Below are 23,416 nucleotides of genomic sequence, written 5' to 3' on the forward strand. Positions count from 1 at the left end.
CGGCGCTGTGCGCTCTGTGGGCCGCGTGGGGCAGGGGGCGCAGCGAGCGCGTAGGGAGGGGCTGGGGGCGGGGACTAAACGTTCGGCGCCCCCTGCTCGGCAGCAGCTGCACCCCGGGGGCGGCAGCGGGCTGGGGCTGCGGGCGGAGCTGCGAGGCCGGGCGGCGCCGGCGAGGGCCGTGGGCTGGGCCGGGAGGCGCCGAGCAGCTTCGAGCCCCCCGTTCTTCGCGCGCGGGCAGCCTCCCGGGCCGGGGGCCGGGCTCCCTCTGCTGGCCACTCGCCTCTGGCCGCCGCCCCAGCCACTCCGCACGGGGATTCCGGGCTCCCTTTCTGGGGCTCCGGAGTGGAAACGCATGGCCTTTTAGTGCCTCTGGGGAGCTGGAGCTGGGAAGATGGCTGCACCCTACGCCCTCTCTCCCTTTAAGGAGCTTGGCCAAGGTGCACCCAAAACCGCGGGCGCTAGAATCCTTTTCCATCTCTCTGCCTCCTGAACCTCAGAAAGAAATAATTCTCAGGGCGCCTGGCTGGCTCAGTGGGCAGAGCATGCGACTCTTGATCTCGGGGTCCTGAGTTCGGACCCCTGTGGGTGTAGAGATTAGCAAAAAAGAAGAGGAAAGAAACATTTCTCCTTGTCAGGGTTGTTGACTAGAGTGGCAGAATCTAACCTGAGAGTTTTCCCGTCTAACTCATCTAGATGTTTCTTCAGGGTGTGGGGAGTGTGGGTCCATAGGCTACTACCTCTCCTGCCTCAGTTTTCCCAGGTATAATAAAGGGCTCTGCTGGGGTGTCCCTGGGAGTCCCACCGTGTTTGTCTCCATCAGGCATGTTCTTCCCCGCGGCCTGCTTCTGCACGGACAGCTGCTGCCCATCCTCTGAGCTCACCTGTGCTTCATTCAGCCAACAGGTGTCTCCAGTCCCAAATCCTAGTAGTGGACAGGGGTGGGAGATGGGCGGTCTCTCCTTTAACCCACCTTTGGGTCTATTGATGCGTCATGGGGCGGCCATCTCCTTCCCAGCCTCCCCTTTAAGCCTTGGGAGTCCGTGCAGCCCAGGACGAACACACTGTCTGCCCACCTAGGGCACTTTGGGGGCGGGAAGCACGGGTCCCCAACTCACCAGGAACACCAGGAATGGTGAGATGAAGGACGGGTGAAGGTGGAATTGGGATCGACGGTATCCAGGCCTCCAAGTGCCGTGGACACCTCCGTGGGCCAACGCACTCTCAAGGAAAGAGAGCCATGCCCGCCTCTCCCAGGTAGGAAGCTGGACCCAGGCTACGCTGAATTCGGTGAGAGATTTGGCCAGTGAGAGCGTGAAAGGGCGCAGAAGCCAGTCCCAAGCCCCCAGAGGGTGAGTGGGCTGCTTCTTTCCGGTCTCTCTGACCTTTCGCAGGCAGGACACAGAAGGGCTTGTCCCGGAACGGGGCGGGGCAGAGAGACCCCTTTCTCAGCTCAAGTAGAACCCCTCGTGGCAGTGTGCTTATTCGAGGTCTCTTTGGGTTCGAAACGCCTCTCAGATTCGAAGAGCGGGGGCGCGCTCACTTCTTCCGGCTTCTCCCTGCACGTCTAGGAAGGGAAATCGGCGAGTGCTCAGCAGGATGCTGACGCCAGGGGGCAGCACCGACCTCAAGCCGCGTTAGGGGCCGGGTGCGGAGTGGGGAACTCCAGGAGGGTCGCTGCAAACGCTAGGCTGGGCGGCCGGGTTGCGGCCGCATTCTCGAGGTGCGGTCGCCGCAGCACACGATATGGGGTGGAGTGATACTGCAGGGCCTCGAGGGCCCCGGGCTCTGAGTGTTTGGGGAGTGGCCCCCCATAGCCCCACCGGCAGGTCTCCTCCCGGAGTCGCCCTCGCGGCGCTCCACTGGGTCGGAGCTGGGGAAAGTTGAGTCCACCTGAGTTTGGCTGCGGAAAGCCGGCCGCAAGGGCGTTGTCCCAGGCAAAGACCAGGACGCTCCCTGGCCCAATTAAGCCGACCACCTCCCCTTGCCTCACATCCCTCATTGTTCCTGGGGTCGCCAATTAGCCCAGGCGCCTCACATCTCGCCGCTCTGGTGTCCCAAGACCTTAACCCTTGTGGGCCTGGCACCAGGGGCCCTAGACAGCAGAACAGGTAGTGCGCGGATATGTGCGGAGGGCGTGTTTGGGGCCTGGCACCAGGGGCCCTAGACGGCAGAACGGCTAGTGCGCGGATATGTGCGGAGGGCGTGTTTGGGGTGATGGGCTTTGAGGGGTCGCTGCGGGGCCGTGTGCGTTGAGACTGTGGTGTCAGAGAGGGAACTGTTCTTGTGGGTGCGGGATGGTGAGCGTCACTCACGGGATCTTGGAGACCGGGGATGTGGGTATGGGGGCTCTGTGAGACCCCTGGCGGCCAAGCAGCACGGATCTCGAGACCTGGAGCTACTCACTTCGTTTTGGGTTAATCCGAGTCTCCCGAGTCCCTCTAGCCATTCTTTTGCCCCCATCCCCACTCACGCTGCGGCGGAGGAAACGTACAGCATTAGGAGCCTGGCCCTGCCTGTCACCCAAAGGCGCTGAGCTGGGGTCCGCCTCCCCCGCGTATCGTGAACGCCCACTCAGGGCATCCCTTGGAGCTGGAAGACAACGTTCAGCTTCTTGCTGCCAGGACACACACAGGTGAACGCCTTGGCTCGAGTCCCTCCATCCCTTTCCCCAGATACTGGATGGTTCGAGGGACTGAGTCTGGATGAGACCGAAGTCTAAACGCTGAGCCTGCCTTTCTTCCCAGCTTTGGGAAATACCCTAAATCCAATCCCACTCTTTTCTCTCCTTTGGCGACCTGGTTCTCAAAGTTTGGAGCACCAGCCCAGCAGGCAGTGTCCGGCGAGGGGCCGAGCACTCGTGCTCTAGGGACTGGACAGCAGAGGGAAGACCGTTGCGCGCCCGGGGAAGAAGGCAAAGGGAGCGGAACCTGAGCCCCAGGTCCCTTGGGGGCACTCCCCAGCGAGCACCCTCGGGAGTGCAGCCTGGTCACTCCTCGGTGAATGCGTTGATGCCCATGGCGGATTCTGGGATTCTGATTTGCTCTTGGAGCTCCTTTTGGGCTCTGGGAGGGTCAGATTTGCTCGCCGCACCCCATATCTCCTCCAAAGCACCTGGCTCTCAGAGCCCACCGCCGCTCTTTTCCCGGCTCCTCACCTGGGTATCTTCCGCAACCTTCCGCCCAAAGCAAACCTGCTGCTTGCCCGGTCCACGAGCCGCGACAACTCCCCAAGTGCCCACGAGATGGCGCTCCAGGCCAGGGGCCAGACCGCGGCCGGACAGCCAGCCCCAGACTAGAGCCAGAGGTGGACATTGAGATCCGCCGAGATGGGCACGAAGACAGAGCCACAGACTGACGTAGATCCAGGCCTAGAGACGGGCACAAGCATCAGATGGACCAAGAGGCTCCGCAGAGCCCCACTGGGACTGTGGTGGGACTGTAGACACACGGACACGAGCCAGGCTTCTTCCCTTCCCCTTGGGACTGTCCTGCAGTGCCAGCTCTCTGGCCTGCAAGACCCTGGCTGCAGAACGCCGGGCCACCTTCTGAGTGCTCCGCTGGTCTGGGGCCTTCTCGAGGTCCCGACACTGGCCTTCCACGCCTCTCAGAAGCGGGGTTGTGGGCTTGGATCCTCTGCTGCATGCCTGACAAACTGCTTTGGCCTGCAGGGCCCACTGGACGGTGCAGCTGTGCGGGATAGGAGGCTGCGGTGGCTCAGGGGCCCAAGGGCGGGATCCAGCGCTCCTCCGCCCAGAAGTCAGCCTAAACTCCTTCCTCCACCTTCCCTCTGTGATCTTCAAGGTCGAGTGCAAGGTGGAGTGCAGAGGGGTGGGGGAAGATGCAGGATGGGGCCCTTGGGGTGAGCCCTGCAGAGTTGCTCTGGTGACCTGCGGTAACCCCTGGGTGTCAGAAGCCTTGGGGTAGCTTTGGGGCTGCATTATTCCAGTGAGAGGTGGTGGTGGGGAATGGGGACCACACAGTGGTCAGCGTGAGAATTTGTCCCTTGGTTAAAAGCCACCAAGGCTCTGGGTCAGGTTTGAAGGGAGAGGGGAAAGGTGTGAGGCCAGATTGCTAGGTTGATTGGGGGGTTGGGGGAGGCTTTGGAAGCCTGATTCCAGTTGACCCTTATGCCCCTGGATGAGCTCTGGCACTCTGGGAGATTATCTCCTTTATTATTAACTAAAGGTGCATAGCTAGAAAGCAGCCCAGTCCACAGCAGCTAGGGTGGTTTCCAGCAGGACACAGTCATCAGCTTGTTGTGACCCAAGCCAGGTGTCTTTCCTGCACTAGACTTCCAGCTCTTTCCTCTTCAATGTCTAATACAGGATAGAATCAAACCTCTGGTGCTTCAATAGTTATCTATACATTCCTCTACCGCTGGCAGGGGAGATAGGTACAAGGCTAAGCTCTGGCTCTAGCTGGGTGACCTTGGACAATGTGACTTTTTGTCTGGCTTCAGAATCCTCTTCCTGAGAATAAGTAGTTTGGGCCAAAATCACGTTATCTGTGAGTGACCCGTCGACCTGGGTCCAGTTCCCAGGGATCCCCAGTCTCCACTTCATACCACAGGCAGGGGCTAGACTTCTATTTAGTGTTTGGAACTCAAGCCTGAGGGGTGCTGCTGTTGCTGTGGAGCTTGGTGTGGGGGCGGGGCTGGTGGCCAGGATGAATTCCCAGTGGGGGAAGTGCATTCCAGGTCCTGAAAGCCTCAGGGAAGCCGCTGGCTCTAGCTGCCTCCACCCCTTGTGGGACGTGGTTATTTCCTCCCTTACTTTCCACCTTGGAGCCAACTGTAGGTGAGGCACAGACTGGTGGGGGGACATGACTTGGCCACCTGGCACCAGTGTGTGGAGTAGTGTGACTTCTTTCTAAAGAGACCAAGGGACACCAGGGGAGGACGTTCTCAGCCCATGTTGAAGGATGCCCCCCCCCAACCTGGGATACCCCGGGGACTAATTCCTTACCTGTGTGGAAGTTTCTATTTAAAGCACTTGCACCCATGGGCCCCGCTGAGTCCTCGATGGCAGGGTGTTGGCTGTGAATCCCCATTTCAGGGATGAAGACAGTGAGGCTCAGAGAAATAAAGGGAGATGCCTCAGGCTGTCCAGCGAATAAAGGAAGAGGTCTTTCACAGTCCCATGGGCCTCATCCTTGGAAATGTGAGCTGATAAGGGATCAGCTTGCCTGATCAGTCAGGATCAGCCTCCACTGGGCAGGGGCAGAGAGGCTGGGCAAATGCCCTCTGGCCCAGCAGGTGGCGTGTCCATGAAAGACACCGCTGCCGCTGGACTTGGAGGCTCCCTGCCTCGCATGCCCAGCAGGACCTGCCAGGGAGGCCAGTGGGGGTGGGGGAGAAGGGGGACACAGAGACTTCTGTGTGACACAATAGCAAGGGTGTCCATGGGTTACCTGAGATGTCACCTGGCAAGGGCTTAGCTCAGGCATGGCTCAGGTTTGCTTTCCTTATTCTTGATTTCCATCCCAAAGAGAAAAAGATATCCTCAGGCCCTAAGGGGAGGAGGTAATGGGAGGAGCTGCGGAGTCCCCACTGTGTGCTTCACACTGGGCATACATTTTCTTATTGGTTCTAGGCATTGGGCAGTGGGTATGATGATTCCCATTCTACAGAGGAGAAAACCAAGGCTTGGACATACCTGAGGTCACTCAGCTGCTAAGATGCGGGTCCAGAGCCACACCCAGGTCTGCCTGTCCCCAAGCCCATGTTCTTTCCTGGAGACCTGATTTCCCGCTCTACAGAACCTGAGGCTTCTGAGTCCCATCAGGCTTTTGGCCCAGCCCCACGTGGCAGGCTCCTATGGGACTGGTGCTTCCTCAGCCCTGGTGTGGCTGGCCCGTTTCTTCACCCTGCCCCAACTTGGGGTCTTATTCCCTTCTTCGAGGGGCTGTCCACCCTTCCAGCTTTGACCTCCCATGACTGTCCTCCTGTGTTCATGGCAGTTCTAGTTTTATTACTGATATCATGAGTTCTGAGAAACCTCTTAGAAGTCACCCAGTAGGCACCCTACCTTCTACCTTTCACACACAGACCCTCCCCAATGGATTCCTTCTAGAGACATCCATGCTTGCACACCCATGGAGACTCACGCATAGCGAGCTAACACCCACCCCCACACAGACATACAGATGTATCCATGTATGGACCCCCCCCCCCAGGTACACTCATTTAACAACACGCACAAACACAGATGTACACACACACATACACAGACATGCACACTCGCAGGGACACACATGCACATAAACAAGCAGAGATATGCCTACACAAGGCGCCTGGTGGTTTTCCCTGGAGAAACAGCTTCTCCAGACTCTGAGGCTCCTGTGCCCCCCTCCCAACCCCTGTTTGCTGGAGCCACGCACATTCCCACCCCACCCTACCCTTCAGCATGGCCACATCTGCTCTGGGAAGGGCTATATTTGTTTAAGGTCTGTCTCCTATGACAGCCCCTCAAGGCGGGGCTGGTGTCTGTTGGGCTTACGTCCCCAGACGTAAAACTGCTTAATAAACACATGACCAGCATACATAAAGCATTTGCTGAATGAATGAATGAATGAATGAATGAAATACACCCTTTGGAAGCAGGGCCCACACCTGGTCCCTCCAGGATATGCTTGCCCAAGCCCTGACCCAGTAGCCCCTGCTCCAAGTCTACTTGGCATTGGCCAGAGGGACCCTGAGGGCCAACAGGGGCTCCTTTCTGTCCTGAGGAACCGAGTCCCATGGAGGGTGTATATCTTGTGTGAGGATTTGCCTCTGCAGGAAAGTACTCCAGACTGCTGTAGTCTGAACTTCTGTATCATCCCAAAATTCATTACCAAGGTGCTGGTATAAGGAGGTACAGATTTGGGGAGGTAATTCGGTCACAAGGACAGAGTCCTCATGATGGGATTAGTGCTGTTATAAAAGCAACTCTTCCCACCACGTGAGGATGCAGTGACACATCTGCCACCCAGAAGAGGTCCCTCACCTGCCCCACTGGCCCTCTGATCCCAGACTTCCAACCTCCAAAACTGTGAGAAATAAATGTGTGTGGTTTCTCAGGTACCCTGTCTGTGGTATTATGTTATAGTGGCCCAAGGGGACTGAAGACCCCCCATACCCAAGCCCTCCCAGCCCTCACCCCTTCTCTCCAGCCATCCTGGGTGATGTTCTGTTTCTGAGAGGCTCTGGGGCCCTCTGGCCTTTGGGTCTTTGCTGCTGCTGAGCCCCTGCCTTGAGTAACAACCTTCCCCCACCACCCCCAACTCCAGGTGAGCCTCTCCACCCAGAGCCCTGAGAGTCACAGCAGGCCTGCCTGCCCACAGTTCCTGCCAGCCAGGACCTTCCTGAAACAGGGATGAGACGGGGTCGCTGCCCTATTTAAAGGCTGCCCAGGGAGGCACCTGGGTGGCTCAGTTGGTTAAGCGTCTGCTTTCAGCTCAGGTCATGATCTCAGGGTCCTGGGATCGAGCCCCACATCGGGCTCCCTGCTTTGTAGGGAGTCTGCTTCTCCCTCTGCCTCTGTCCTCTGCTGTGCTGTCTCTCTTGCTCAGTCCTTCTCACAAATAAATCAGAAAGAAAAAAAAGTAAGGAAGGAAAGGAGGAGAGAGGGGGAAGGAGAGAGAGAGAGAGAGAAGGAAGAGAGGAAGGAAGGAAGGGAAAGAAAGGGAGAGAGAGAGAGAAAGGAAGGAAGGACGGTGGGTTTCCCGTGATCTTGGAGTCCAGAATGCTCAACCTGGCAGTGAGTTCTGCCTATGAACCCCACCATGCCCCCCATTCCCCACCCCCACCCCAGGGCTCTACCCTCACTGCCCGCCTACCCAGGTCTAGGTTAACCTTGCCCCTGTGGCCTTGTGTCCTTCTCACACTCACACATTCTTCCCTCTGCCTGGAATTTCTTCCTGTCTCCCTTCAAAACTTGGCCCACTGCACCCTTCTCCAGGAAGCTTCCCCTGGACCTTTTCCTTTCTGGGCAAGGGGCCCGAACACAATGTTTTATAGCTGGTATTCAGGGAATGGGTGACCTGGGCTCATCATTGTACCCCTCCCCCTTTGCTTCCTCTGCAGGGAGATAACAGGACCGAGCTCATGGGGGGTTTTGGCTGAGATGCTATTTGGAAAGTGAATGCTGCCCCTCTGCTCCCCTCCTGAAGAGGCGCCTAGCGGCTCCTGGGATGGGGTCCTAGGGGCCATCTGGAGACAGTGCCAATTCCCCTCTGTCCTGGGCAGCACCCAGGGGCCAGCCCACCAGAATTAGGTGACCCCTCCTGCACTGGAGGCCAGCACAGGCCAATGAGACCTGGCCTCCTGGGGCAACAGGTTGTTAAGTCACTGAGTCTGGGGAAGGAGTGTGGCCTAGACTTCAGGGCCTGTATGTTGGGGTGTCTGTGGTTGAGGACCGAGCCCTCACAGGGGACTGTGCTGCTGCAGAGAAATCCTGAGGGCCATGAACGCCAGTACACATGCCCCTCAATGGGGCCTCCTCTGTCTCCTGCAGAACCCAGGCCCAGGGAAGGGGTGTTTCTTGCTGGAGGATGGTTTGCTGATGACCTGACTAGATCTGCCGGGCCTGTGAGCCTCCTGGGCCATGAGGCAGTGGCAACCTCTTACCACTAGATGGGGATCTGGAGTTGTACGGGCCTAGAGTCTGGGGCTCCAGCTTCTGCTGCCCACAGTCCCTGCCCCTCCTGCCTTAGGCCTGTTTCAGATCAAGGGTTCCCAACCTGCCTGTTGCCTCTGGGGGAATCCACGCCTCCTTCCTGTGCCGCCATTCTAATTTCTGGCTAGGTCCTGCTGCCCAGGCAATGACACTGAGGGAAGCGAATGACCATGGCCCTTGTGCAGCCAGAGCTCTGAGTTCAAATTCCAGCTGCACGGCTCGCTCTGTGGCTTTGACCCCTTGAGCCTCACGTGTCATTTCTTAAAAAAAAAAAAAAAAAAAAGACTTATGTCCACTTTGTCTGCAAAGGGCAAGAGGAAATGTGGGGCTCCCTGATTGCCCCACAGAGAGGGTGGGGAATGGTTATTGCTCAGGTTCACAAAACATCCTGACCCAGGAGGAGGGACCTGATATGAGGAATTTGAGTGCCAAGGTAGGGAGTCATGGAGGGTAGGGAGGGAACACTGAAACAAGATGGGACCAGGGAAGGTGGTCCCCATTTGTCTCATTGAACCTTCCCCTGGAGCTCCTTGCTCTCCCAAGGAAGCATGGCCTGGTCCCCTTCTTCAGGTTGTCTGTAGGCAGGCATAGGATAGAACTTGGCAGGGGTCACCTCCCTGGCTCAGTGGGTGGAGTGTGTGATTCTTGATCTCAGAGTTGTAAGTGTGAGCGCCTTCTTGGGTGTAGTGATCACTTAAAAATAAAATCTTTTATTTATTTATTTTTAAAGACTTTATTTATTTATTTGAGAGTGAGAGAGCACAAGCAGGTGCAGAGAGGCAGAGGGAGAAGCAGACTCCTCACTGAGTGGGGAGGCTGATGCAGGACTCAGTCCCAGGACCCTGTGGTCATGACCTGATCCCAAGGCAGATGCTTAACCAACTGAGCCACTGAGGCACCCCCAAGTAAGTTTTTAAAATCAACATATAATGTATTGTTTCAGGGGTACAGGTCTGTAAATCATCAGTCTTACACAAGTCACAACACTCACCATAGCACATACTCTCCCCAATGTCCATCACCCAATCACCCTATCCCTTCCCAGCAACCCTCAGTTTGTTTCCTGAGATTAAGAGTCTCTTAAAGTTTGTCTCCTTCCCTGGTCCCATCTTGTTTCATTTTTCCCTCCCCGCCCTCCACGACTCCTGGCACTGGCACTCAAATTCCTCATATCAGGGAGATCATATGATAATTGTCTTTCTCTGATTGGCTTATTTCACTCAGCATAATACCCTCTAGTTCCATCCACATGGTTGCAAATGGCAAGACTTCATTTCTTTTGATGGCTGCATAGTTTTCCACTGTGTATATATACCACATCTTCTTTATCCATTCATCTGTGGGTAGACATCTAGGTTCTTTCCATAGTTTGGCCATTGTGGACATTGCTGCTATAAACATTGGGGTGTACGTGCCGCTTCGGATCACTACATTTGTATTTTTACAGTAAATACCCAGTAGTGCAAATACTGGGTCATAGCGGAGCTCTATTTTCAACTTTTTGAGGAACCTCCATGCTGTTTTCCAGAGTGGCTGCACAAGCTTGGGTTCCCACCAACAGCATGGGAGGGTTCCCCTTTCTCCACATCCTTGGCAACATCTGTAATTTCTTGACTTGTTAATTTTAGCCATTCTGACTGGCGTGAGGTGGTATCTCATTGTGGTTTTCATTTCTATTTCGGATGCTGAGTGATGTGGAGCACTTTTTCATGTGTCTATTGGTTATCTGTATGTCTTCGTTGCAGACATGTCTGTTCATGTCTTCTGCCTGTTTCTTGATTGGATTATTTGCTCTTTGGGTGTTGAGTTTGATAAGTTCTTTATAGATTTTGGATACTAACCCTTTATCTGATATGTCGTTTGTAAATATCTTCTCCCATTCTGTCAGTTGCCATTTGGTTTTGTTGAAATTTCCTCTGCTGTGCAAAAGCTTTTGATCTTGACAAATTCCCAATAGTTCATATTTGCCCTTGCTTCCGTTGCCTTTGACAATGTTTCTAAAAAGAAGTTGCTGCGACTGAGGTTGAAGAGGTTGCTGCCTTTGTTCTCCTCAAGGATTTTGATGGACTCCTGTCTCACACTGAGGTCTTTGTTCCATTTTGAGTCTATTTTGTGTGTGGTGTAAGGAAATGGTCCAGTTTCATTCTTCTGCATGTGGCTATCCATTTTGCCCAACACCATTTGCTGAAGAGACTGTCTTTTCCCTATTGGACATTGTTTCTGGCTTTGTTGAAGATTAGTTGATCATAGAGTTGAGGGTCCATTTCTGGGCTCCCTAATGTGCGCATTGATCTAGGTGTCTGTTTTTGTGCCAGCACCATACTGTCTTGATGATTAAAGCTTTGTAATAGAGCTTAAAGTCTGGAATTGGGATGCCGCCAACTTTGGACTTCCTTTTTCAACATTCCTCCAACTATTCAGGTTCTTTTCTGGTTCCATATAAATTTTAGGGTTATTTGTTCCATTTCTTTGAAAAAAGTTGATGGTATTTTGATAGGGATTGTGTTAGACATGTATATTGCTCTAGGTAGCATAGACATTTTCACAATATTTGTTCTTCTAATCTATGAGCTTGGAATGTTTTTCCATTTCTTTGTGTCTTCCTCAATTTCTTTCATGAGTACTCTATAGTTTTCTGATACAGACTCTTTACCTCTTTGGTGAGGTTTATTCGTAGGTATCTTACGATTTTGGGTGCAGTTGTAAATGGGATCAACTCCTTAATTTCTCTTTTTTCAGACTTGGTGTTGGTGTATAGAAATACAACTGATTTCTGTGCATTGATTTTATATCCTGACACTTTCCTGAATTCCTGTGTGAGTTCTAGCAGTTTTGGAGTGGAGTCTCTTGGGTTTTCCACATGAAGTATCATATCATCTGCAAAGAGCGAGAATTTGACTCCTTCTTTGCCAATTCGGATGCCTTTTCTTTCTTTTTCTTGTCTGATTGCTGAGGCTAGGACTGCTAGTACTATGTTGAATAGCAGCGGTGAGAGTGGACAGCCCTGCCATGTTCCTGACCTTAGGGGAAAAGCTCTCATTTTCTCCCCATTTACAGTGATATTCACAAGAAAGGATGCTGTACTTTATCAAATGTTTTTTCAGCATCTACTGAGAATATCATAGTGTTCTTGTTCTTTTTTAAATTAATGTATTGTATCACATTGATTGATTTGTGGATGCTGAACCGACCTTGCAGCCCAGGAATAAACCCCAGGTCGTGGTGAATAATCCTTTTAAGGTACTGTTGGATCCTTTTTGTTGAGAATTTTTGCATCTGTGTTCATCAGGGATATTGGTCTGTAATTCTTTTTGATGGGTTCTTTGTTTGGTTTTGGGATGAAGGGGATGCTGCCCTCTTAAAAAGTTTTTGGAAGTTTTCCTTCCATTTCTATTTTTTGGAATAGTTTCAGGAGAATAGGTATTAATTCTTCTTTAAATGTGTGGTAGACTTCCCCTGGGAAGCCATCTGGCCCCAGGCTCTTGTTTTTTGGGAGATTTTTGATGACTGCTTCAATCTCCTTACTGGTTATGGGTCTGTTCAGGTTTATTTCATCCTGGTTCAGTTTTGGTAATGTATATGTCTCTAGGAATGCATCCATTTCTTCCAGATTGTCAAATTTATTGGTCTATAGTAACTCATAATATGTTCTTACAATTTTTTGTATTTCTTTGGTGTTGGTTGTGATCTATTCTCTTTTATTCATGATTTTTTAAATTTGGGTCCTTTCTCTTTTCTTTTGGTAAGTCTGGCCAGGGGTTTATGAGGCTTATTAATTCTTTCAAAGAATGAGCTCCTAGTTTTGTTGACCTGTTCTATGGTTCTTTTGCCTTCTATTTCATTGTTTTCTGCTCTAATCTTCATTATTTCTCTTCTGCTGGATTAGGCTTTCTCCTGCTGTTCTTTCTCTAGCTCCTTTAGGTGTAGGGTTGGGTTGTATACTTGAGACCTTTCTTGTTCCTTTAAAAGACTTGTAAGCACGTATACTTTCCTCTCAGGTCCATCTTTGCTGTGTCCCAAAGATTTTGAACAGTTGTGTTTTCATTTTCATTTGTTTCCAGGAATTTTTTTAATTCTTCTCTAATTTCCTGATTGACCCACTCATTCTTTAGTAGGAACCTCTTTAGCCTTCATGTGTATGAGTTCTTTACACATTTCCTCTTGTGATTGAGTCCTAGATTCAGAGCATTGTGGTCTGAAAACATCCAGGGAATGATCCCAATCTTTGGTACCAGTTGAGACCTGATTTGTGACCCAGGATGTGGTCTCTTCTGGAGAATGTTCCATGTGCACTAGAGAAGAATGTGTATTCTGTAGCTTTGGGATGGAATGTTCTGGATATATCTGTGATGTCTATCTGGTCCAGTGTGTCATTTAAAGCCCTATTTCCTTGTTGATCTCTTGCTTAGATGATCTATCTATTTCAGTGAGGGGGGTGTTAAAGTCTCCTACTACTATTGTATTATTGTCAATGTATTTATTTGATATGGTTATTAATTGGTTCATATAATTGGCTGCTCCCATGTTAGGGGCATAGATATTTAAAGTTCTTAGGTCTTCTTGTTGGACAGACCTTTTAGTGTCCTTCCTCGTCTCTTATTATAGTCTTTGGCTTAAAAGCTAATTTATCTAAGAATTGCCACCCCAGCTTTCTTCTGATGTCCATTAGCATGGTAAATGGTTTTCCACCCCCTCACTTTAAATCTGGAGGTGTCTTTGAGTCTAAAATGACTTTCTTGCAGACAGCATATCAATGGGTCTTGTTTTGTTGTTGTTGTTGATTTTGTTTTTTATCCATTCTGATACCCTGTGTCTTTTGATTGGGGGTATTTATCCCATTTACATCAGGGTAACTATCAAAAGGTATGAATTTAGAGCCATTGTATTGCCTATAAGGTGACTGTTATTGTATATTGTCTCTGTTCCTTTCTGGTCTGTTACTTTTAGGTTCTGTCTTTGCTTAGAGGATCCCTTTCAATGTTTCCTGTAGGGCTTCGGTATTTGGAAATTCTTTTAGTTTTTGTTTGTCCTGGAAGCTTTTTATGTCTCCTTCTATTTTCAATGACAGCCTAGCTGGATATGGTATTATTGGCTGCATATTTTTTTCGTTTAGTGCTCTGAATATATTATGCCAGTCTCTTCTGGCCTGCCAGGTTTCTGTGGATAGTTCTGCTACCAGTCTAATATTTCCACCCATGTTACGGACTTTGTTTCTCTTTGTCACTTAGACTTGTAAGATTTACTATTAGATGACAGGGTATGGACCTATTTTTATTGATTTTGAGGAGGGTTCTCTGTTTCTTCTGTATTTTGATGCTTGTTCCTGTCACCAAATTAGAGAAGTTCTTTGCTATAATTTGCTCCAATATACCTTCTGGCCTGCTCTCTCGTCTTCTGGGATCCCAATTGTTCTAATATTGTTTTGTCTTATGGTATCACTTATCTCTCAAATTCTCCCCTTGTGGCCCAGTAGTTGTTTACCTCTCTTTCTCTCTTCTTCATTTTTTAAAATTTAATTTTTTTCAGTGTTCCAAAGTTCATTGTTTATGCACCACACCCAGTGGTCCATGCAAACATGCCCTCCTTAATCCCCACTACCAGGCTCGTCCAACCCTCCATACCCTCCTCTCCAAAACTCTCAGTTTGTTTCTCAGAGTCCACAGTCTCTCTTGGTTTGTCTCCCCCTCTGATTTCCCCCAACTCACTTCTCCTCTCCTTCTCCCAGTGTCCTCCGTGTTTTTCCTTATGCTCCACCAGTAAGTGAAGCCATATGATAATTGACTCTCTCTGCTTGATTTACTTCACTCAGCATAATCTCTTCCAGTTCTGTCCATGTTGATACAAAATTGGGTATTCATCCTTTCTGATGGAGGCATAATACTCCATTGTATATATGGACCATATCTTCTTTATCCATTCATCTGTTGAAGGACATCTTGGTTGTTCCCACAGTTTGGCAACTGTGGCCATTGCTGCTATGAACATTGGGGTACAGATGCCCCTTCTTTTCACTACATCTGTATCTTTGGGGTAAATACCCAGTCTACCTTGCACGAGTTAGAATGGCCAGATCAACAAGAATGTAAACAACAAGTATTGGAGAGGATGTGGAGAAAGGGGAACTCTCTTACACTGTTGGTGGGAATGCAAGTTGGTGCAACTGCTTTGGAAAATAGTGTGGATATTCCTTAAGATATTCTCCATCATTTGGTCTTCTATATTACTAATTCTCTTTTCTGCCTCATTTATCCTAGCAGAAAGAGCCTTCATTTTTTTAATTGTACCACATTAATAGCTTTTATGATTTTAACTTGGTTAGATTTTAGTTCTTTTATTTCTCCAGAAAGGGATTCTCTAGTATCTTCTCTGCTTTTTTCAAGCCCAGCTAGCATCTTGATAATTGTCATTCTGAACTCCAGTTCTGACATCTTACTAATGTCCATATCAATTAGGTCTCTAGCCATCAGTACTGCCTCTTGTTCTTTTTTTTTCTTTTTTTTGAGGTGTTTTTTCCACCTTGTCATTTTATCCAGATAAGAATAGATGAATGAGAACAAAATATTAAAAGGGTAGCAATGATCCCAGAAAATATATTCTAACCAAATCAGAAGAGACCCAGGACTAGGAGGAGAAGAAAGGAGAGGGGGAAAAAAAAATTATATGTGTGTGTGTGTGTGTGTGTGTGTGTGTGTGTGTGTGTGTGTGCATGCACATGCATATATACATACATGGCCACACACTTGATTTTTAGTATATTTTGGTCAGTTAGAAGAAACTGCCTCCCTAAATTTTAAAGAAAAACCTAAAATACATAGAAAAATAAGGGTAAACATGATGAAGGGATAGAATATGATTGAAAAGATGAAAATTTAAAAGGTAAAAGGAATTTATAAAAAGTTGGTTGAAAAGGGGGGGGGAGAATGTGATCAGGCCAGAAACTAGAACAAAGCCATATGCTAGATTTGTAGTATATTTTGACCTGTTAGAAGAAACTGTATCCCAAAATTTTAAAGAAAGAAAAACTTACATGTATACAAAAAAAAAAAAAACAAAAACAAGGTTAAATACAATGAAGGGATAGAATATAACAAGGAAAATTTTAAAAGAGTTTTAAAAAGGTATTGATAAGATAAAATAGTTTAAAAAGGTTAAAATAGGAAAGAGGAAAAAAATTTTTTTAATAGAATTTTAAAAATTTAAATATTTAGCTTTAAAAGACTAGAGAATCATGGAGAAAGAGCCATGAATTCTATGTGTTGCTTTCCCCTAGCTCTAGAGTTCCACAGTTCTCATTGTTGGTGAACTTGGCCAGATGATCTTGGTGATCTTTTGGGTGATGGACCTGTTGTATTGATTCTCACATGTCTTTGCCCAAGGTGGAACTGCACCACCCTTGTCAGGAGCCAAGCTAAGTAATCTGCTTGGGTTTGCTCTTGGCAGTGTTGTTCCCTGAAAGCTTTCCATACAGCTTTGGAGGATGGAAATGGAAATGAGGCCTCCCAATCTCCAGCCCCATAGAAGCTGAGAGCTCGGGCCCCTACTGCTCAGTGTGCTCTTAGAGAAAAGCTGTCAATTTCTTCTGTCTTCCTGGTCTCTGGTCACACTCCGTGCTCTCCTGGCCTGTGACCAACCGCTTCTGTCTCTGGCCCATGGCCCTGATTGGACTTTCCAAATCCAGCAGATTCCTGCACCCTGCTCCTGCACCACTCCTCCCGTGCTATGGAATGCAGACTGGATCCTGGCCAAAAAAACCAAGTGGCACTTGGAGACCTTGGAGGATCCAGAGATTTATTTCATGCTAGTGGGCCCAGAAGAGAGTAATCGCTCAAGATCTGAGCTCAGAGCACAAACAAAGGGGGTATCTTATACACTTGTACTTCTGTATCTGTGCCACTCTTGTAGCTGTGGCTGGTGGGGCTAGGGGGAAAGCCTGGAATGGCCCTGGGGCCAGGACTGGGATTCCCCTGTTGGACTGGTCAGCCACCGCGGAACACAGATTTTCCTTGTCATTCCCCCTTTGATGCCAATTTAAATACCTGGTTTAGAGGGCATTATTTTTATTATTTACAGAGCAATAGTGAGTGAGGAGCTACTGGAGTCTGACCTTGGAAATATAAGCAGTGATAAACCTGGTAAGAGCATTAAAAATACAAGGACAAATGCTACTGTGAGGAGGAGCATAGGAGGGGGCCGATGAGGGGGGCAAACCAAGGGAACTGTTGTGAGAGGGACTCTCACGAAGTCGCCTGCTGGAGTGCCTCCCACTGGCAAATTACTCGTTCCTGCAATTGGGTTAGAGTTTCTTGGACTACCCCCGACTCATGAGCACAGAAACAAATTTTTCCCATAAGAAGAGGCAGAGTCCCCCTTGTGCAGCTATGAGTCAGTCGAGTCGACACCTGTTTTGGAGGACACTGAAGCTGGCGAATCAGGTTAGTGCTGTAAGGTCAGGGCCGTGAGTTGTTGAGTTAGTCCCTGGTGCTGAACCTGTGACGTTTTCATGCCAGTGGCATTAGGGCTCCTGACTTGGCCAACAGGCTCACATGAAGGGGAAGGGCCATGGGGGTGTGTCAGGGCAGCTAGGAGGTTTTTGTGTAAGTGGAGCATCGCTCCTGGGGAGGACTGAAAGATCGGGTAAGAGACGGACAGGCATGCATGACTGATTGTGTGGGTGTTTGCCCTCCACTGCCGGGTCGGGTGAGCTAGAGGCAGGGAGGAGGAACAACACACCAGGTAGCAGAAGACCAGGACTGACTGGGGTTGGGAAAACAACAGTGGAATGCCTGTAGGAGTAGAGAGCAGAGGGCCAATAAAAGTGGGGCCCACGCCTTAGTTAGAGGGAGCCATTATGGCTAGCCCAACAGCAGATAAAACCTGTGGACAAGTAAGGGCAGTAAAGCAGCCTAGGGTCATCTGGTAAACAATAACAACAGCAAGTCTCTGGGGGAATGTCCAGTCAGAAGGGGACAATGGCGTAGAGTCTGACCCCTAGGATGAGGAATATCGTGCCAGTGAGAAGTAAGGATGACGGCGGGCAGTCAGTCAGTGGGTTCTCATTGGAGGCGAAGCCGGAGCAGGTCTGCCGGGTTTGGCTGGACTTTCCACTGTTGCGGCTTCTCATCCAGGTGATGGGCTTTTTTACTCTGGAGTGGTGGACCCATGGGGTGACAGCCGAGACCTTAAGGGCAGGAGGGTGTTAGAACAACAGAGTGAGGCTTTGTCCACTGTGGTTTGAAGAGTTCCTTTTCCAATTTTTGACCCAGACTGAGTCTCTGCCTGGAAGGAGTGCATCCCTAAGGAGATTGGGGCCCTTTCAATGGTACCTTTGTGATTTATTTAGGGTGGCCCCCAGGTTCTGAAGTTGTTGTTTTTTTTATTTTTTTATCCCCAGTTTGATGTAAGTTTACTTGAAGGCTCCCCAGGCACGGGGGAGGCCGTCCATACACTGATTTGGAAGGGGAGTAACCTAGCATCCCGGCTGTGCAGCGGGCACGGAGGGCCAGGGGTAGCAGATCCAGTCATGGGAGGTTAGTCTCCTGACAAAACTTTGCTAAAGTTCCCTTGAGAGTGCGATTCATCTGCTTTACTTTCCCTGAGCTTCGGGGTCAGTAGGTGGTGTGGAGCCTCCAGGTAATGTTGAGAAACTTGGTTAAGACCTGAACAATGTCTGCTACAAATGCAGGCCCATCATTACTATTGATTGTTAATGGCAGGCCAAGCCGGGGCACGAGCTCCCCCAAGATAACTTTGGCTCCTTTCCGGCTTTGCTGTGTCTTGTTTGGGAAGGCCTTCACCCATCCAGAGAATAGGCACTTCATTACTAGGAGCCATGTGAACCCCCAGCTTGGCTGGACGTCTGTGAATTTCTTTCTAGATTTTTGAAAGGGGTTAGTTACTCCTATCCTCTGGACACCTGGTGGGGGCTTTGGTGCAGGCCGAGCATGACATTTAGCACAGGTTGTTCCTTGCTCCCTGGTTGCTGGGCCCAGGGCTGGCAGCTGGCAGATGTAGCAGTGCTTCTGGAGGAGGGCCTCTAATGCGGTTTTTTCCAGGTGGGTGAGCTGGTGCTACTTCTTGACTAGATGCCCTCCTGTTGTTGGGATGAAAATGTGCCTATCTGGTATTACCCACCATCTCTTTTTAGTCAGGGTGGCCCCCTTAGCTGTGGCCCATTTTTTTCTGTTTAGTGTAACTGGGTAGAGGGACTTCTTCCGGGGGTCAGGGCCATGGTGAGGGAACGAGCTCTGTCTTTGTCCTTACTGGCTGTGGTCTTGGCAGCCTCATCTACCAGACGATTTGCCTGCACTATGTCTCCTTTTTGGTGTCCCTTACGGTGCGGGATTGCTGTTTCCTTTGGAAGTCAGACAGCTTCGAGGAGTTTCAGTATCTCTTCTTTGTTTTTGACAGCCTTTTCTGTAGCAGTTAGGAGCCACTCTCCTTGTAGCCGGCCCCCTGTAGAGGCCCAGTAGCAAAGGCATACCGAGAGTCACTGGATGTTGACGGGCTTGGCTTCACTGAGGGTGAGGGCTTGGAAGAAGGTGTATAGTTCAGCCCCTTGTGCTGACCATTCAGCTGGTAATGCTCTACCTTCTAAGACTTCAGTCCTAGGACCCGCTTTTTGGGCACCTTCTTGTAGATAAGTGCTGCTGTCTCTGAACGGTGTGAGCTCTGGAATTTTTTATGGCTTGATCCCATAAGTCTGGACGGCTCGTGTAGCCTTTACCAGTTACTTTGGAGCAGGTATGATCTGGTTCCCCCTCTTCCTTGGGGAGAAAGGTTGCTGGGTTTAATGTCCTTACTGTTTTAAGGGTGACCCAAGGATTTTTTGCAGAGGAGCCCTTGGTATTGTGCTAGTTGACAGCTGGAAAGGAAGCGGTGCCCCTGTGTGTTCTTGATGGTCGTAACTGCATGAGGGACCTTGACGTTAAGTTCTTGCCCCAGGTTGAGCTTGTCTGCCTCCTTACTGAGTAGGACTGTGGCTGCTGGCGCCCTGAGGCGGTGGCCATCCTGCTGCCATGGAGTCCAGTCGCTTTGACAGATATGTAACTGGCTGTTGTCAGGGCCCAACCATCTGGGTGAGTACGCTGGGCACTATTTTTTTCATGTACAAAGAGATTGGTAGGCCCAGGGCTGGAGCCTGCCTCAGGGCAGCCTCTCTCTCTGTGCAGGTGGCTTCTGCTGTTTCAGTCCAGGCAGAGGTTCTTGATTTAGTCCCCCAAGAGATTACAGAGGGGTCTTGCTATGACCAAGAACCCAGGAATCCAGATGCAGGAGAATCCTGTAGCCCCCAGGAATTCTCATAGGCCCCTTTTTGTCTGGGGCTGTGGCAAGGAGAGGACTTTTTTCCCCTCTGGTCCTTGTTCTGTTTTCCCTTGGGTAAGGAGGAAACCAAGATAACAGACCTGTGGTTGGCAGATTTGTGCCTTCTTCCATGAGACTTGGTACCCCGGGTCTGACAGGAACTGTGGGAAGGCCTTCATGCCTTTCATGCAGTCTTCTTGTGTGTCACTGGCGAGGAGATCGTCCACATACTGGAGGCAGGTGCATGGATTTGGGACCACTGGGTACAGGGAGACGGCTACGCTTGTTGATGGCCTGCAGGTCTTAGGCTGGTCGATATCCCCCTCCTGGCTTCTTAACTGGCAGGAGTAGGGTATTTCAGGCCAACTGGCACTCGATTAGGATACCTGCTTCTGTAAGTTTGGCCAGATGTTCTTGAATGCCAATCTTAGCCTTCTGTCTGAGGGAGTATTGCCTTTGCCTCTGGGGTTGGGCTCCCGGGATCAGTTTAACAGTGATAGGGGCCTGATTCTGGGCTAGTCCAGGTGGGTTGGGTTGTCTTTAGCCTGTACTGTAGGTGAACCTGAACTCTGGCAGGCCATTCGGCTGGGCCTGGGTGCAGAATTCTCTCCATTATTTCTTGGTGTGGTAATTGCTAGTACCAGAGGACCCCCATCTCCTTTTGCCCTGGGTTTAATTGGAGGCTGGTGTGCCCGGTGGGCTCAAAGTGTATCTGAGCCCCAAGCTTAAGAGAGTATATCTTGGCACAGGAGGGGAATGGGGCAATCTGGTAGATAAAGGAATTCATGTTGGACCTTGTGGCGTCTGAGTTTACACTGGTGAGCCTGGCAGAAGTGCTGTTGTATTGTCTGTGTCCCAGTAGCCCCAAAGATGGTCACAGTCCTCTTTGCTGAAAAAGGGCCTCTGGGGAGGTGACAACAGAGTACTTGGCCCCAGTATGAACCATGAAAGTCACTGGTTGGCCCTCTATTTTTATTCTGACTGTGGGCTCATGGAGGCCAAGAAGAAGATAGCCTGGTCCCCCTCAGTCTGAGTCTATTTCTGCAAGGCCTATAAGGTCCCCTTTTGGGGGTTTTTCCTTGTAGCTGCAGGGCTTTTGAGACTTCTCCCAGTTGCAACATACTTATTTTTTAATGCCCCTCTTCTTTACAGTAGGGACATTGATCCCTGGCCAAGGGGGTTCTGGGTTCCCTCCTTTCGGTGGTTGGAGCCTCTCTGCCTTATAGACCTGCCAATAGGCCGACTCTGAAAACTTTCCCAGAATGAACAGGTGGGCTCATGTGTTCAGTTGAGGGGGTCGGTGGTGGAGAAAGTTTGACAATACATCATGGAATGGCCAGGCTGGATTGTCTGTCTTTATTGTGCCGCTTGGGTTCTTGCTTCTCTTGTACTGGCATTTGGAGGGCATTTGGTCTGGCCTGGAGTGCATCCTGGCTGCTGGGCCTGGGGTGCTGGGGAGACGGACTGTCTGGAACTGGAGGGGGCCAGGTATAGATGGCCTTGGGGTGCGTATGGAGGGGCCAGGATCGGTTTATCCTTGGGATCTCCAGCTAAGATCTGTGGAGGCTGGGGCTTCTGTTGGTCTTTTTGGGCTGCTTAGATAAGGCAGTTAAGACCCTGGCCTGTCCCTGCCTATTGCAAGCAAATCGCACCCAGAGGGGAGGGTCTGGGTGATTCCTAGCCAGGAGTTAATGTGCAGAAAGTGGTTGGGGTGTCCTGGCTCCCCTGTTACAACTTGTCACACCCAACTAACTGTTGGGACATCCAGTGTCCCTTCTGAAGGCCATCCGACATTAAAGGTGGGCCATTCTAACTCACAGAGTTGTCAATTTGCCAGGATGCATCTTAACTCCATAGTCTTTTGAAAACCCCTTTCTGAAATTTTGATCATACAATCTAGGACTGTAGGTTTACTCTGCCTTGATCCCATAGTGACACTCCCCTGTGCGGTGGCACAGAGACAGATAAAGGGTGGGTGCCCCTCCAGAGGAGAGAACAATCAGATGCCCGCCTGTCCGCCCTCCCAGAGGAGACTTGGGTGCCTCTTAGCTATAGCGAGTCTGTATAAATCCTGGACTGGTGCCCCAAAAGGCTCTCTCTAACCTATGAGGTCACCACGGAAATAGGTTGGGACCCATTCAGACTCCGTAGTCTCAATAGAGTGGAGCTACAGAATCGCCAGGTCAAACTGTACATTGATTCATACCGAAGTTGTTATAGTTCCTCCCGCCTTGGGAGGCCCTACCTGTGGAATTCCTTTTGGAAATTCCTTTCTGATCCTCCTTTTGGGGATTTTCTGTGAGACCTTGGAGGTCTCTAGGAGGTGGTCAAGCTCCCGCTTCCACCCTGCCAAGTGGGTCTGACTGGTCCTGGGGCCCCAGGCCTGATGGGAATCCGACATCAGAACCAGGTCCTCACCTGCCAAATCTCCTGGAGTCCGGCGGGAACAGCGGAACTGGGCTGCTCCGAGGCAAGTGGGTGGGAGACTGCCAAAGATTAGGCAGGGTGCGCCTTCTTTGTTATGACCCTTGTTCCGTCACTGCGCTGCTGTTGCCCCCAAACTGGTGGCAACAGTGGGCCAGTGTGGTTGGGTTTCCTGGTCAGGGAACAAATGTTACGACTGTAGACTGGATCCTGGCCAAAAAAAAAAAAAAACAAAACAAGCAGCACTCAGAGACCTTGGAGGATCGGATATTTATTTTATGCTAGCGGGCCCAGGAGAGAGTAATCTCTCAAGGTCTGAGCCTGGAGCACAAACAAAGGGGGTATCGTACACACTTGGACTTCTCGATCTGTGCCCCTCTTGCTGCTGTGGCCAATGGGGCTGGGGGAAAGCCTGGAATAGGACTGGGATTCCCCTGCTGGATTGGTCAGCCACCTCAGAACACAGACTTTCCTTATCACCCAGAGGGGGGGGGTCTCCCTGGATCTGCCACTTGTGGGGTCCCTGCTTGAAGAGCAGTGGTCTGACTGTGCCTCAGATCACAGTTTAAGGTAACCCTGAGCTGAAAGCCCCTTCCTTGGTTCTGTCTTAGCAGCTGGCTTCCCCACTCTGATACCTGGGGGCTCTGCCACTCAGACACCCCTGGTCTTCCTGAAACCACATTGTCCCCGTGAGGTTCCACCCCTTCTTAGCCTCTGGAGTGAGGCCCCGCAGTGGAGCCGACTTCTAAAAGTAACAATTTTGTGCTCTGCTGCTCTACTGCTTGCCAGGAGCTGGCCCCGCCCCCCCGCAGTCTATCTTCTCACATATCGCCTCGGATTCACTTCTCCGCACGTCCTACCTTCCAGAAAGTGGTCGCTTTTCTGTTCCTGGAATTGCTGCTCTTCTTCTCTTCGATCTTCCGTTGAGTTTGCAGGTGTTCAGAATGGTTTGATAACTCTCCAGCTGAACGCCTGGGACCCGATGATATTTAGGTCTCCTACTTCTCCATCATCTTGCTCCTCCCCCGACCCCAC

General features: G+C 50.5%; 1 long non-coding RNA gene across 1 annotated transcript; it reads right to left on the bottom strand.

Annotated features, from left to right (window-relative positions):
- Positions 1–16,423: 16,423 nt before the first annotated feature.
- LOC116577481 lies at positions 16,424–23,408 on the bottom strand. The gene is made up of 3 exons (XR_004280515.1): positions 23,242–23,408; positions 22,376–22,591; positions 16,424–17,834 (listed from the first exon to the last, which is right to left on the bottom strand). It is a non-coding gene; the product is annotated as an uncharacterized LOC116577481 (long non-coding RNA).
- Positions 23,409–23,416: the final 8 nt, after the last annotated feature.

Source organism: Mustela erminea, chromosome 18 (genome assembly GCF_009829155.1).
Source record: "Mustela erminea isolate mMusErm1 chromosome 18, mMusErm1.Pri, whole genome shotgun sequence".
Lineage (NCBI taxonomy): Eukaryota > Metazoa > Chordata > Mammalia > Carnivora > Mustelidae > Mustela > Mustela erminea.